We start from the raw sequence: 13699 nt of genomic DNA, 5'->3' as shown, positions 1-13699 counted from the left end.
GATGCTTCTCCTTTTTCCCCCTACACACCTTCCTCCCCATCCTGCTCCACCACCACCCTAGCATTGTACTCTATGCCCATTGGTTATGCATACATGCATATAAGTTCTTTGGTTCATCTCATCCATCCCCCAGCACCCTACTCTGAGGTATGTCAGCCTTAACTATATTCCTTTCGATGTCTCTGTCACCTACCATCTTTTATGCCATAATTTCCAATTGAATTATATCTATGTACTGTATAATATTCACAAGAAAATTCTATAGATCCATCCCCAGGCAACAGAAGCACAGACCAGCAGCTGAGACCCATCCCCCAAAACTACAGCAACAGCTGAGCAGGAGTTGAGCCCCATGGGGCAGCAGCACACCCCAGCCACCAGTGGCAGGACCTCGGCTCCACAGAGGCCTGTGCAGTCCAGCCACTCACGAGCAGTAGGAAGCCGGAGCCTGAGAGAGACCCTTGTGATCCAGCAGCCCTCCATTGGAAACTGGAGGGTGCAAGGCACGAGAGAGACCTGTGCGACCCAGCAGGGACAGTGTGATCTACCTACCTGTCGGATATTCTGGGTGCTGAAGCACCAGATAGGCCTGTGTGACCCAGCAAGGACTGTGCCATCCAGTTTCCCATGTACCTGTGGGGTGCTGAAGCACCAGAGAGCCCTGTGCAACCCAGCAGCACATAACATAGGCATAGAGCCAGGTCCCCAAAGGGACTGTGCAATCCAGTTATGTACGGGACCTGCAGGATGCAGGGACACCAGAGAGGCCTGTGCAACCCAGTTGCACACAAGATAGGCTTAGAGGATGTGAAAATGGAGCTGGAGTGAATAGAAACTACACAGAAGATCTCCCTGGACCAAATGGGAATTACAACTAAAATAAAGACAAATCATCAGGAAAAAGCAACAGAAAAGCAGAAGGACAGAACAATATAACCAGGGACACTGGTAGGATCTGATGAGACTCAAGAAGGTGGTGGGCTGGTAGCCCAGGGAGAGCAGCAGTCTTAGCTGTGAGCAGCGCCCTTGGGGAATAAAGGCCAAGCCTGCTCTAAAGTGCAGAGAGCCTAGACAGAGTGCTAAAATAGCTACAACCACTCACCTGGGGGCTACTGCAGAGGAAGGGCAGATTGGGCTGGAACACTGTGAGGAAATTCAGGATTTGGAGGGCACTCAGAGTTTTTGTTGAGTTGCAGCCACAAAGGACAGTGCCCAGTGTCCTCCTTCCAGAGCTGTGGGGAAAAGCAGCAGTCCCCCCCCCCCAGATATTCAGCTTTTCACCAGTGACACAAAGGAATGTAAATTGAGGCTCATTAACAACCAGCATCTATCCCACCCTCTGGAAATCCTCTTATGCAGAACACCAGGGCTACACTTCAAGGCACTGAGTAGCTGAGACTACTAGCCACCAGGAAAAAGCTAGAGGTTAACTGAACTTTTCCATGGCTTACAAATCTACCAGGGAAAATAAAATTTGACAGTGGTGTTTAATGTGGACCCACCCAGGCTCATCCAAACACGGTAGAGGGAGCCACAAACAGCAGAACACCAACACCAACAGGGAAAATCTGGCAGGCTCCAAAACTCACTGGAATAGCCAAAATGGTGAAACAAAGAAACAAATCCCCAAAGAAAGGACAAGAGAACTTTATGGAAGGTAATATTAATGAAATTCTGCTAAGCAAATTATCAGAGGTAGAGTTCAGAACCATCATCTTGAGGAGGTTCAACAGCATGAGTAAGGACATCAGCACCATGAGTAAAGATATAGAAACATTGAAAACCAAGCAAGTGAAAATGAAGAATGACATAGCAGAAATTAAGAACACATTGGAAGGATTAACCAGCAGACTAGAGGAAGCTGAAGACTGGATCAGTGAAGTAGAAAACAGGATAGAAAAAAATCAACCAATCAAAAAACCAAAAGGAAAAAACAATTAAAAATCAGGAAGACAGCGTAAGAGAACTGTGGGACAACTGGAAACAGAATAATATTCACATCATAGGAGCCCCCGAAGAGGAAGAAATGGGCAAGAGTTAGAGAATATATTTGAAGAAATAGTGACAGAAAACATTCCTAAGTTGGTGAAGAAAGAAAGCATTCAAGTTAAAGAAGCACAGAGAGCCCCAAGTAAGAAGAACACAAACTGGCCCAAACCAAGACACATAGGAATAAAAATGCCAAAAATCAACAACAAAAAGAGAATCCTAAAGGCAGCAAGAGATAAGCAACAGGTAAACTACCAAGGAAACCCCATAAGGCCCTCAGCTGACTTCTCAACAGATACACTACAGGCCAGAAGGGAGGGATATGAAGTAATCAAGGTCATGAAATACAAGGCACTGAATCAAAGACTGCTCTATCCAGCAAAACTATTGTTCAAAATAGAAAGTCAAATAAAGAGCTCCACAGACCAAAAAAGGCTAGGGGAATATATTAACACCAAACCAGCACTGCAAGCCATGCTAAAAGGACTGCTGTAATTAGTAGAAGAAATAAGAAGAAAAATATAACCATACTAAACAAAAGTGGCAATACATAAGTACATATCAATTATCACCTTAAATATGAATGGTTTGAATGCTCTGATAAAAAGACACAGAGTAGCTGACTTGATAAGAAAGCATGACTCACATATATGTTGTTTAAAAGAGACCCACCTCACAAGAAAAAACTCACATAGGTTGAAAGCAATGGGATGGAAAAAAAATATTTCAAGCAAAGAGAAAGCAAAAAAAAGCTGGGTTAGCAATACCTTATCTGATAAAGTAGATTTCAAAATAAAGGCCATAACTAGAGACAAAGAAGGCCACTACTTAATATTGAAAGGATCTATCCAACAGGAAGATATAACCTTGATAAATATGTATGCACCCAATATAGGAGCACAAACATATATTAAAAATCTTTTGGAGGACTTCAAAGGACAAATCAACTGCAATACAATAATTGCAGAAAACTTCAATACCCCACTGACATCACTGAATAGATCTACAAAAAATATTAATAAGGAAACACAGACTCTAAATGAAGCACTCGATTAAATGCATGTAATAGATATCTACAGAGAATTACACCACAAAACTTCAGAATTCACATTCTTCTCAAGTGCACAGGGACATTTTCAAAGACAGACCACATGTTAGGTCACAAACTAAGTCTCTACAAGTTCAAGAAGATTGAAATTATTTCAAGCATCTTCTCAGATTCCAATGGAATGAAACTAGAAATCAATCGAAACAAGAACATGCAAAGACATTTGAAGACATGGAGGCTAAATACCATGTTATTGAAAAATGAATGGGTAACCATGGAGATTAAGGAAGAAATTGAAAACTTCCTGGAAGCCAATGAATATGAACACACAACAACACAAAATCTATGGGATGCAGCAAAAGCAGTTCTGAGAGGGAAGTTCATAGCACTACAGGCCTACCTCAAAAAACAAGAAAAATTTCTAATTGACTGTCTAACCTCACAACTTAAAGAATTAGAAAGCAAACAAAAAGAAAACCCCAGAGCAAGTAGAAGGAAGGAAATAGTAAAGATCAGAGCAGAAATAAATGACATAGAGACCAAAAAAACAATTCAGAGAATCAATGAAACAAAGAGCTGGTTTTTCGAAAAGATAAACCAGATTGATGGACCCTTAGCTAGACTCACCAAGAAACAAAGAGAGAGAACCCAAATACACAAAATCAGAAAGGAAAGAGGAGAAGTAACAACCAACAACATGGAAATACAAAAGATTGTTAACAACTACTATGAACAACTATATGGCAACAAATTCGACAATCTAAGCAAAATGGACAAATTTCTAGAAACACAGTCTCCCAAAACTGGACCGGGAAGAGATAGAAAACTTGAACAAACCAATAGCAACAAAAGAAATTCAAGATGTAATCAAGACTCTCCCAGCAAACAAAAGCCCGGGCCCAGACTGCTTCATGGGGGAATTTTAACGAACATTCAAAGAACAAATAATATCCATTCTCCTCAAACTATTTTAAAAAATTAAAGGAGGAAGACTTCTGAACTTGTTTTATGAGGCCAGCATAATTCTAATTCCAAAACCAGGAAAAGATACTACAAACAAAGAAAACTACAGACCAATATCCCTGATGAACACAGATGCCAAATTTCTGAACAAAACACTAGCAAATCAAATCCAGCAATACATCAAAAAAAAAAAAAAAAAATTCACCATAACCCAGTGGGATTCATCCCAGGGATGCAAGGCTGGTACAATATTCACAAATCAATAAATGTGATACTCCACACAAACAAAATGAAAGATAAAAATTATATGATCATATAAATACATGCTGTAAAGGCATTTGACAAAGTCCAGCAACCATTTCTAATAAAAACGCTCAGCAATCTGGGAATAGAGAGATCATATCTCGACATAATAAAGGCCATAAATGAAAGACCTACAGCCAACATCATACTCAATGGCAAAAACTAAAAGCATTTACTTTAAGAACAGGAACAAGACAAGAATGCCCACTTTCACCATTCTTACATAACATAGTACTAGAAGTGTTAGCCACAGCAATCAGACATGAAGAAAATATAAAAGGGATTCAATTTGGAAAGGAGGAAGTGAAACTGTCATTATTCGCAGATGACATGATACTACACGTAGAAAACCCCAACGACTACATCAAAAGTTTACTAGACTTAATATATGAATTCGGCAAAGTAACAGGATACAAAGTTAAGGTCAAGGAATCGATGGCATTCTTATACACCAATGATGAATTCAGAAAAAGAAACTAAAAAAACAATCTCATTTATCATTGCGGCAAAAAATTTAAGACACCTAGGAATAAACTTAACCAAAGAAATAAAGGACCTCTTCACAGAAAACTACAAGTCATTGACAAAAAAAAAAAAAAAAGAAAAAAGAAAAAAAAAAGAGGAAGATATAGAAAAGTGGAAGCACATACCTTGTTCAGGGATTGGAAGAATTAATATCATTAAAATGTCCATACTATCCAAAGCAATCTATAGATTCAATGCAATCCCCATCAAAATACAATTACATACTTCACAGAACAAATACTTCAAAAGTTAATATGGAACCTAAAATGACCTCGAATAGCCACAGCAATCTTAAAAGATTGAAGAACAAAGTAGGAGGGATCACATTACCAGATTTCAGGTTATACTACAAAGCCACTGTAATCAAAAGAGCCTGCTACTGGCACAAGAACAGGCATATAGACCAGTGCAACAGAACAGAGAACCCAGAAATGGACCTAAGGCAATATGCTGAATTAATATTTGACAAAGGTGGCAAGATCATACAGTGGAGTAAAGACAGCCTCCTTAATAAATGGTGTTGGACTCCATGTGTCTCTCTCACATTGATGTTTCTCTCTCTTCCCCCCTCTCTCCCTCCCACTCTATCTGAAGATAAATGCAAAAGTGTCCTCGAGTGAGGATAAAAATAAATAAATATATAACTCCTTTATAAATAAATAAAAAAAGAAATAAAGAAATAAATAAATGGTGTTGGTGGGCCCTGGCCAGTTTGGATCAGCCGTTGAGCGTCAGCCTGCAGACCAGAGAGTCCCAGGTTCAGTTCCTGCTAGGTTATATATCACTAATAAAATAAATAAAAATAAATAAATAAATGGTGTTGGGCCCTGGCCAGTTTGGCTCAGTGATTAGAGCATTGGCCTGTGATCTGGAGAGATTCAGGTTCGGTTGGCACTAAAGTCACATACGTTGGTTGCAGTTTGCCCCGGCCCTGGTTGGGTCGTGTGGGTGGCCACCACTTGATGTGTCCCATTCATGTCCATGTCTCTTTCTCTCTCTCTCCCTCCCACTCTATCTGAACAAAATATCAAGAAGTGTTCTGGGGGGAGGACAAAAATAATAATAATTAATGGTGTTGGGAAAATTGGACACCTACATGCAAAAAAATGAAATTAGACTACCAACTTACACCATACACAAGAATAAACTCAAAATGGATAAAAGACTTAAATGTGACTCATGAATCCATAAAAATCCTAGAAGAAAATGTAGGCAACAAAATTTCAGACATCATACGCAGCAGAACATCTCATCTAAGGCAACAGAAACAATGGAGAAAATGAACACATGGGATGACATCAAACTCAAAGCTTCTGCACAGCAAAAGATACAATCATCAAAATGGAAAGGCAACCCACTGTAAGGGAGAACATCATTGCCAATGATGTATCAGATAAGGGGTTAATTTCCAATATATAGAGAGAGTTCATACAACTCAACTAAAGGAAGACAAAGAACCCAATTAAAAAATGGGCAGAGGAGCTGAACAGACACCTCTCCAAACAGGACATACAAATGGCCAAGAGACATATGAAGAAATGCTCATCATCACTAATCATCAGAGAGATGCAAATTAAAACAACAATGAAGTATCACCTCACACCTGTCAGAATGGCCGCCATCAACAAATCATCAAACAACAAGTGTTGGCGAGGGTGTGGAGAAACGGGGACTCTAGTGCACTGCTGGTGGGAATGCAGACTGGTGCAGCCACTATGGAAAACAATATGGTGTTACCTCAAAAAATTAAAAATTGAACTTCCATTTGATCCAGTGATCCTGCTTCTAGAAATACACCCTATGAAGCCTGAAACACCAATCAGGAAGAATATATGTACCCCCATGTTTGTAGCAGCACTATTTACAATAGCTAAGATCTGGAGACAGCCCAAGTGTCCATCAGTAGACAAATGGATAAAAAAGCTGTGGTACATATACACAATGGAGTACTATGCAGCTGTAAGAAAGAAAGACCTCTTACCCTTTGAGACTACATGGAGGGACCTGGAAAGTATCATCCTAAGTGAAACAAGCTAAACAGAGAAAGACAAGTTTCATATGATCTCACTTATTTGTGGAATATAATGAACATAACAGTCTGAGGAAGGGGTAGTCCCAGAGACGTGGAAGTGGGATACAGACTGACAATCCCCTAAATAGGGGTGTGCTGGGGAAGGGATAACCAACAGAACTTATATGCAGGTATGCATGAACAGTGGAAATGGACAACAAACTGGGGAAAGGGCAGGGAGGGACGGGGAGGGGGGAATCCGTGGGGGGAAAAGGAGAAACATCTGTAACAAAAATTAATAAAAATAAATAAATACATAAATAAAATACTGCCAATATTAAATTAAAACAACTATGAGGTATCACCTCACACCTGTCAGAATGGCCGCCATCAACAAATCATCAAACAACAAGTGTTGGTGAACGTGTGGAGAAAAGGGGACTCTAGTATACTGCTGGTGGGTATGCAGACTGTTGCAGCCACTGTGGAAAACACTATGGTGTTACCTCAAAAAGTTAAAAATTGAACTGCTATTTGACCCCGTGATTCCACTTCTTGGAATATACTCTAAAATACCTGAAACACCAATCAGAAAGAATATATGTATCCCTATGTTCATAGCAGCACTATTTACAATAGCTAAGATCTGGAAACAACCCAAGTGTCTATCAGTAGATGAGTGGATTAAAAAGCTGCGGTACATGTACACAATGGAATACTATGCAGCTGTAGGAAAGAAAGATCTCTTATTTTTTGAGAGATGGCATGGAAGGACCTGCAGAGTATTATGCTAAGCAAAACAAGCTAAGCAGAGAAAGACAAATATAACATGATCTCACTTATTTGTGGAATATAATGAACTAAACAAACTGCTGAATAAAATGAACCCAGACACATGGAGGTGGGGTACAGACTGACAAGCCTCGGGGCAGGAGTTGTGGGGGAAGAGATAAATCATAGAACTTACATGCATGTATGCATGACCAATTAACATAGACAACAAAGCTGGAGATGGTTCAGGGCGAAGAGGAGGTGGGTGTCAATGGGGAAAAAATGAGAAATATCTGTAACAAAAACAAATTAATAAATGAAAAATTTAAAAAATAAAATACTGCCAATCTGGTGGGTTAAAAGTGTTGTCTCATTGCTGTTTTAATTTTAATAATTTAATTTGTTGTAGAGTTGACTATCTTTTCACATTTTTATTGTCCATTTGGGTTTCTTCTACTGTGAATTTCCTGTTCATTTCTCCTTTGATTATTTTTCTGCTTGGTTGTTTACCTTCATTTATCTATCTATCACTTACCTATCATTGATCTTTCTTGTTTACTTAATTATAGGCATTATTTTTCCTTGTAAATTCATTTAAGGTCATAGATTTTTTTCTCTGAATACAGTGTTTGGCTACATTCCATGCTTTTCATATCTAGTAATCTCTTTAACTTTCATTTCACAATAGTGCACAACTTCAGTTTTTATTTGCTATGTTTGTTTATTTTTTTAAGTTATCTTTATTGTTTTCTGTATTACAGATGTCTTCCCTTTTTCCCAATGTTGATGCCCTCCTCCCCACGCCCACCCCCCTCCTGCGTTCCCCATACTATTGTCTGTATCCATTGGTTATGCATATATGCATTTAAGTTCTTTGGTTTATCTTTTCCCATTCTCCATTCCCCTTTTCCTTCAACCAATTTGTACTTCTTAATCCTTTCACCTTGTTCACCCATTCCCCCAATCGTCCTCCCATCTGGCAACCAACAAAATGATCTCTGTATCTATGAGAATGTTTCTGTTCTGTTCATTCATTTTGTTTGATGATTCAATTGTCAATAGATATGTATTCATTGCCATTTTGTTTGTTCATAATTTTTTTCTTTTTTTTAAAAAAGACCCTTCAACATTCCATATAATAAGGGTTTGGTGTTGATGAACTCCTCTAGGTTTTCCTTATCTGGGAAACTCTTATATATGGCCATCGATTCTAAATGACAGCTTTGCAGGATAAAGTAATCTCAGTTGTAGGTTGTTGCTTTTCATCCCTCTGAATATTTCTTGCCACTCCATTCTGGCCTGCACCTCATCCCCGGCTTACTTGTTCATGTCCATTGGTCTTGCATACATGCATATAAGTTCTGTGGTTTCTCTTTCCACCCCCCCACCTCCTCTTCTGAGGGATGTCAGTCTGTGCCCTACTTCCATGTTTCTGGGTCTACCATATTCCTCAGACTGTTATGTTCATTATATTCCATATATAAGTGAGATCATGTGGTATTTGTCTTTTTCTGCTTGGCTTATTTCACTTAGGATAATACTTTCCAGGTCCCTCCATGTCGTCTCAAAGGATAAGAGATCTTTCTTTCTTACCGCTGCATAGTACTCCATTGTGTATATGTACCACAGCTTTTTTATCCATTCGTCTACTGGTGGACACTTGGGCTGTTTCCAGATCTTAGCTATTGTAAATAGTGCTGCTATGAACATGGGGGTACATATATGCTTCCTGATTGGTGTCTCAGGCTTCGTAGGGTGTATTTCTAGAAGCAGGATCACTGGATCAAATGGAAGTTCAATTAGTAATTTTTTGAGGTAACACCATATTGTTTTCCATAGTGGTTGCACCAGTCTGCATTCCCACCAGCAGTATATTAGAGTCCCCTTTTCTCCACACCCTCGCCAACACTTGTTGTTTGATGATTTGTTGATGGCGGCCATTCTGACAGGTGTGAGGTGATACTTCATTGTTGTTTTAATTTGCATCTCTCTGATGATTAGTGATGATGAGCATTTCTTCATATGTCTCTTGGCCATTGTTATGTCCTGTTTGGAGTGGTGTCTATTTAGTTCCTCTGCCCATTTTTTAATTGGGTTCTTTGTCTTCCTTTTGTTGAGTTATATGAGCACTCTACATATATTGGAAATTAACCCCTTATCTGATACATCATTGGCAATGATGTTCTCCCATACAGTGGGTTGCCTTTCCATTTTGATGATTGTTTCTTTTGCTGTGCAGAAGCTTTTGAGTTTGATGTAGTCCCATGTGTTCATTTTCTCCTTTATTTCTGTTGCCTTAGGTGGTGTATCAGTGAAAATTCTGCTTCGTATGATATCCAAAATTTTGTTGCCTACATTTTCTTCTAGAATTTTTATGGATTCACGGGTCACATTTAAGTCTTTTATCCATTTTGAGTTTATTTTTGTGTATGGTGTAAGTTGATGGTCTAGTTTCATTTTTTTGGCATGTAGCTGTCCAATTTTCCCAACACCATTATTAAAGAGGCTGTCTTTACTCCACTGTATGCTCTTGGCACCTTTGTCAAATATTAATTGAGCATATTGCCTTGGGTCCATTTCTGGGTTTTCAGTTCTGTTCCACTGGTCTATATGCCTGTTCTTGTGCCAGTACCAGGATGTTTTGGTTACAGTCGCTTTGTACTATAACCTGATATATGGTATTGTGATCCCACCTACTTTGTCCTTCTTTTTCAAGATTGCTGTGGCTATTCGGGGTCTTTTTTGGTTCCATATGAACTTTTGAAGTATTTGTTCTAGTTCTATGAAATATGTCGTTGGTATTTTGATGGGGATTGCATTGAATCTATAGATTGCTTTGGGTAGTATGGACATTTTAATGATGTTAATTCTTCCAATCTATGAACAGGGTATGTGCTTCCACTTTTTTATATCTTCCTCTATTTCTTTTTTCAATGACTGTAGTTTTCTGCGAATTGGTTCTTTACTTCTTTGGTTAAGTTTATTCTCAGGTGTCTGCATTTTTTTGGCGCAATGGTAAATGGTATTGTTTTTTCAGTTTCTCTTTCTGTGAGTTCATCATTGGTGTACAAGAATGTCGTCGATTTCTTGACATTAATTTTGTATCCTGCTACTTTGCCAAATTCATTTATTAAGTCTAGTAGATTTTTTATGGAGTCTTTAGGGTTTTCTATGTATAATATCATGTCATCTGCAAATAATGACAGTTTCACTTCCTCCTTTCCAATTTGGATCCCTTTTATTTTTTCTTCATGTCTGATTCCTATGGCTAAGACTTCCAGTACAATGTTAAATAAGAATGGCGAAAGTGGACATTACTGTCTTGTTTTCATTCTTATTGGAAATGTTTTTAGTTTCTGTTCATTAAGTGTGATGTTGGCTGTAGGTCTTTCATACATGGCCTTTATAATGTTGAGATATGATCCCTATATTCCCACATTGCTGAGCGTTTTTATCAGAAATGGATGCTGGATTTTGTCAAAAGCTTTTTCAGCATCTATTGATATTATCATGTGGTTTTTATTCTTCATCTTATTTATTTTCTGTATCACATTTATTGATTTGCGAATATTGTACCAGCCTTGCATCCCTGGAATGAATCCCACTTGGTCATGGTGAATAATTTTTTTGATGTATTTCTGGATCCGATTTGCTAATATTTTGTTCAGGATTTTGGTGTCTATGTTCATCAGGGATATTGGCCTGTAGTTTTCTTTCTTCGTAGTGTCTTTTTCTGTTTTTGGAATTAGAATTATGCTGGCCTCATAGAACGTGTTTGGAAGTCTTCCTTCTTCTTGAATTTTTTGTAATAGTTTGAGGAGAATGGGTGTTAGTTCTTTTTTGAATGTTTGCTAAAACTCCCCCGTGAGGCCATCTGGGCCTGGGCTTTTGTTTGCTGGGAGAGTCTTGATTACCTCTTCAATTTCCTTAGTTGTTATTGGTCTGTTCAAGTTTTCTATCTCTTCCAGGTCCAGTTTTGGGAGACTGTGTGTTTCTAGAAATTTGTCCATTTCGCTTAGATTGTCGAATTTGTTGCCATATAGTTGTTCATAGTAGTTGTTAACAATCTTTTGCATTTCCGTGGTGTTGGTTGTTACTTCTCCTCTTTCATTTCTGACTTTGTGTATTTGGGTTCTCTCTCTTTGTTTCTTGGTGAGTCTAGCTAAGGGTCCATCAATCTGGTTTATTTTTTCAAAAAAACAGCTCTTTGTTTCATTGATCCTCTGAATTGTATTTTTTTTTTTTTTTTGGTCTCTATATCATTTATTTCTGCTCTGATCTTTTCTATTTCCATCTTTCTACTTGCTTTGGGGTTTTCTTTTTGTTTGCTTTCTAATTCTTTAAGTTGTGAGGTTAAACAGTCAATTAGAAATTTTTCTTGTTTTTTGAGGTAGGCCTGTAGTGCTATGGACTTCCCTCTCAGAACTGCTTTCGCTGCATCCCATAGATTTTGTGTTATTGTGTCTTCATTTTCCTTGGTTTCCAGGAAATTTTCAATTTCTTCCTTGATCTCCTCGGTGACCCATTCATTGTTTAATAACATGCTATTTAGCCTCCATGTGTTGAAGTGTCTTTGCATATTCTTGTTGCAATTGATTTCTAGTTTCATGCCATTGTGATCTGAGAAGATGCTTGATATGATTTCAGTCTTCTTGAACTTGTAGAGATTTAGTTTGTGTCCTATCATGTGGTCTATCTTTGAGAATGTCCCTGTGCACTTGAGAAGAATGTGTATTCTGTAGTTTTGGGCTGTAATTCTCTGTAGATATCTATTAAATCCATTTGGTCTAGTGCTTTATTTAGAGTCTCTGTTGCCTTGCTAATTTTTTGTCTAGAGGATCTATCCAGTGCTGTCAACGGGGTGTTGAAGTCGCCTGCTATGATTGTATTGCTGTCGATTTCTCCTTGAAAGTTATCCAGAAGATTTTAAATATATTTTGGTGCTCCTATATTGGGTGCATATATGTTTATCAAGGTTATATCTTCCTGTTGGATAGATTCTTTCAATATTATGTAGTGGCCTTCTTTGTCTCTAGTTATGGTCTTCATTTTGAAATCTATTTTATCAGATATGAGAATTGCTACCCCAGCTTTTTTTTGCTTTCCATTTGCTGGAATATTTTTTTCCATCCCTTCACTTTCAACCTATGTGAGTCTTTTTTTGTGAGGTGGGTCTCTTGCAATCAACATATTGATGAGTCATGCTTTCTTATCCAATCAGCTACTCTGTGTCTTTTTATGGGAGCATTCAATCCATTTACATTTAAGGTGATTATTGATATGTACATATTTATTGCCATTTTTGTTTAGTGTGGTTCTATTTTTCTTCCCATTTCTCCTGCTAATTATAGCAGTCCTTTTAACGTTTATTGCAGTGCTTGTTTGGTGCTAATGTATTCCCTTAGCAGTTTTTTTTGTCTGGGAAGCTCTTTATTTGACCTTCTATTTTGAATGATAGCCTTGCTGGGTAGAGTAGTCTTGGATTCAGATCCTTGTTTTTCATGACTTTGATCACTTCATGCCATTCCCTTCTGGCCTGTTCTGTTTCTTTTTAGAAGTCAGTTGAGAGCCTTATGGGGTTTCCTTTGTAGGTAACCTGTTGCTTATCTCTTGCTGCTTTTAGGATTCTCTCTTTGTCTTTAATTTGTGGCATTTTAATTACTATGTGTCTTGGTGTGGGCCTGTTTGGGTTCTTCTTACTTGGGACTCTCTGTGCTTCTTGAACTTGAATGCCTTCTTCCTTCACTAAATTAGGGAAGTTTTCTCTCACTATTTTTTTTTTAATATATTCTCTATACCTTGCTCATTTTCTTCTTCTTCGGGGACTCCTGATGCGAATATTATTATGTTTCCAGTTGTCCCATAGTTCTCTTAAGCTTTCTTCCTGTTTTTTAATAGTTGTTTTCCTTTTGATTTTCTGATTGGTTGATTTTTTCTACCCTGTTTTCTAATTCACTGATCCGGTCCTCAGCTTCCTCTTCTCTGCTTTTTAAACCTTCCAATGTGTTTTTCCTTTCTGATATGTCATTTTCTATCTCCTCTTGATGGTTTTTAATTTCCAATTGGCTTATTTTCAGTGTCTCTATGTC

The 13699-nt window shown here is 38.2% G+C and overlaps 1 protein-coding gene across 1 annotated transcript in view; it reads left to right on the top strand.

The window, feature by feature from the left end:
• Positions 1-13699, top strand: part of F8 (coagulation factor VIII) — a 272819-nt gene that overhangs the window by 131256 nt on the left and 127864 nt on the right. The gene's annotated exons all lie outside the window — the stretch shown is intronic.

The sequence above is a fragment of the Molossus molossus genome, unplaced genomic scaffold, assembly GCF_014108415.1.
Source record: "Molossus molossus isolate mMolMol1 unplaced genomic scaffold, mMolMol1.p scaffold_m16_p_2, whole genome shotgun sequence".
Taxonomy (NCBI): Eukaryota; Metazoa; Chordata; class Mammalia; order Chiroptera; family Molossidae; genus Molossus; species Molossus molossus.
Note: the sequence above shows the minus strand (reverse complement) of the source record. Positions and strands in the feature narration are given on the sequence as shown.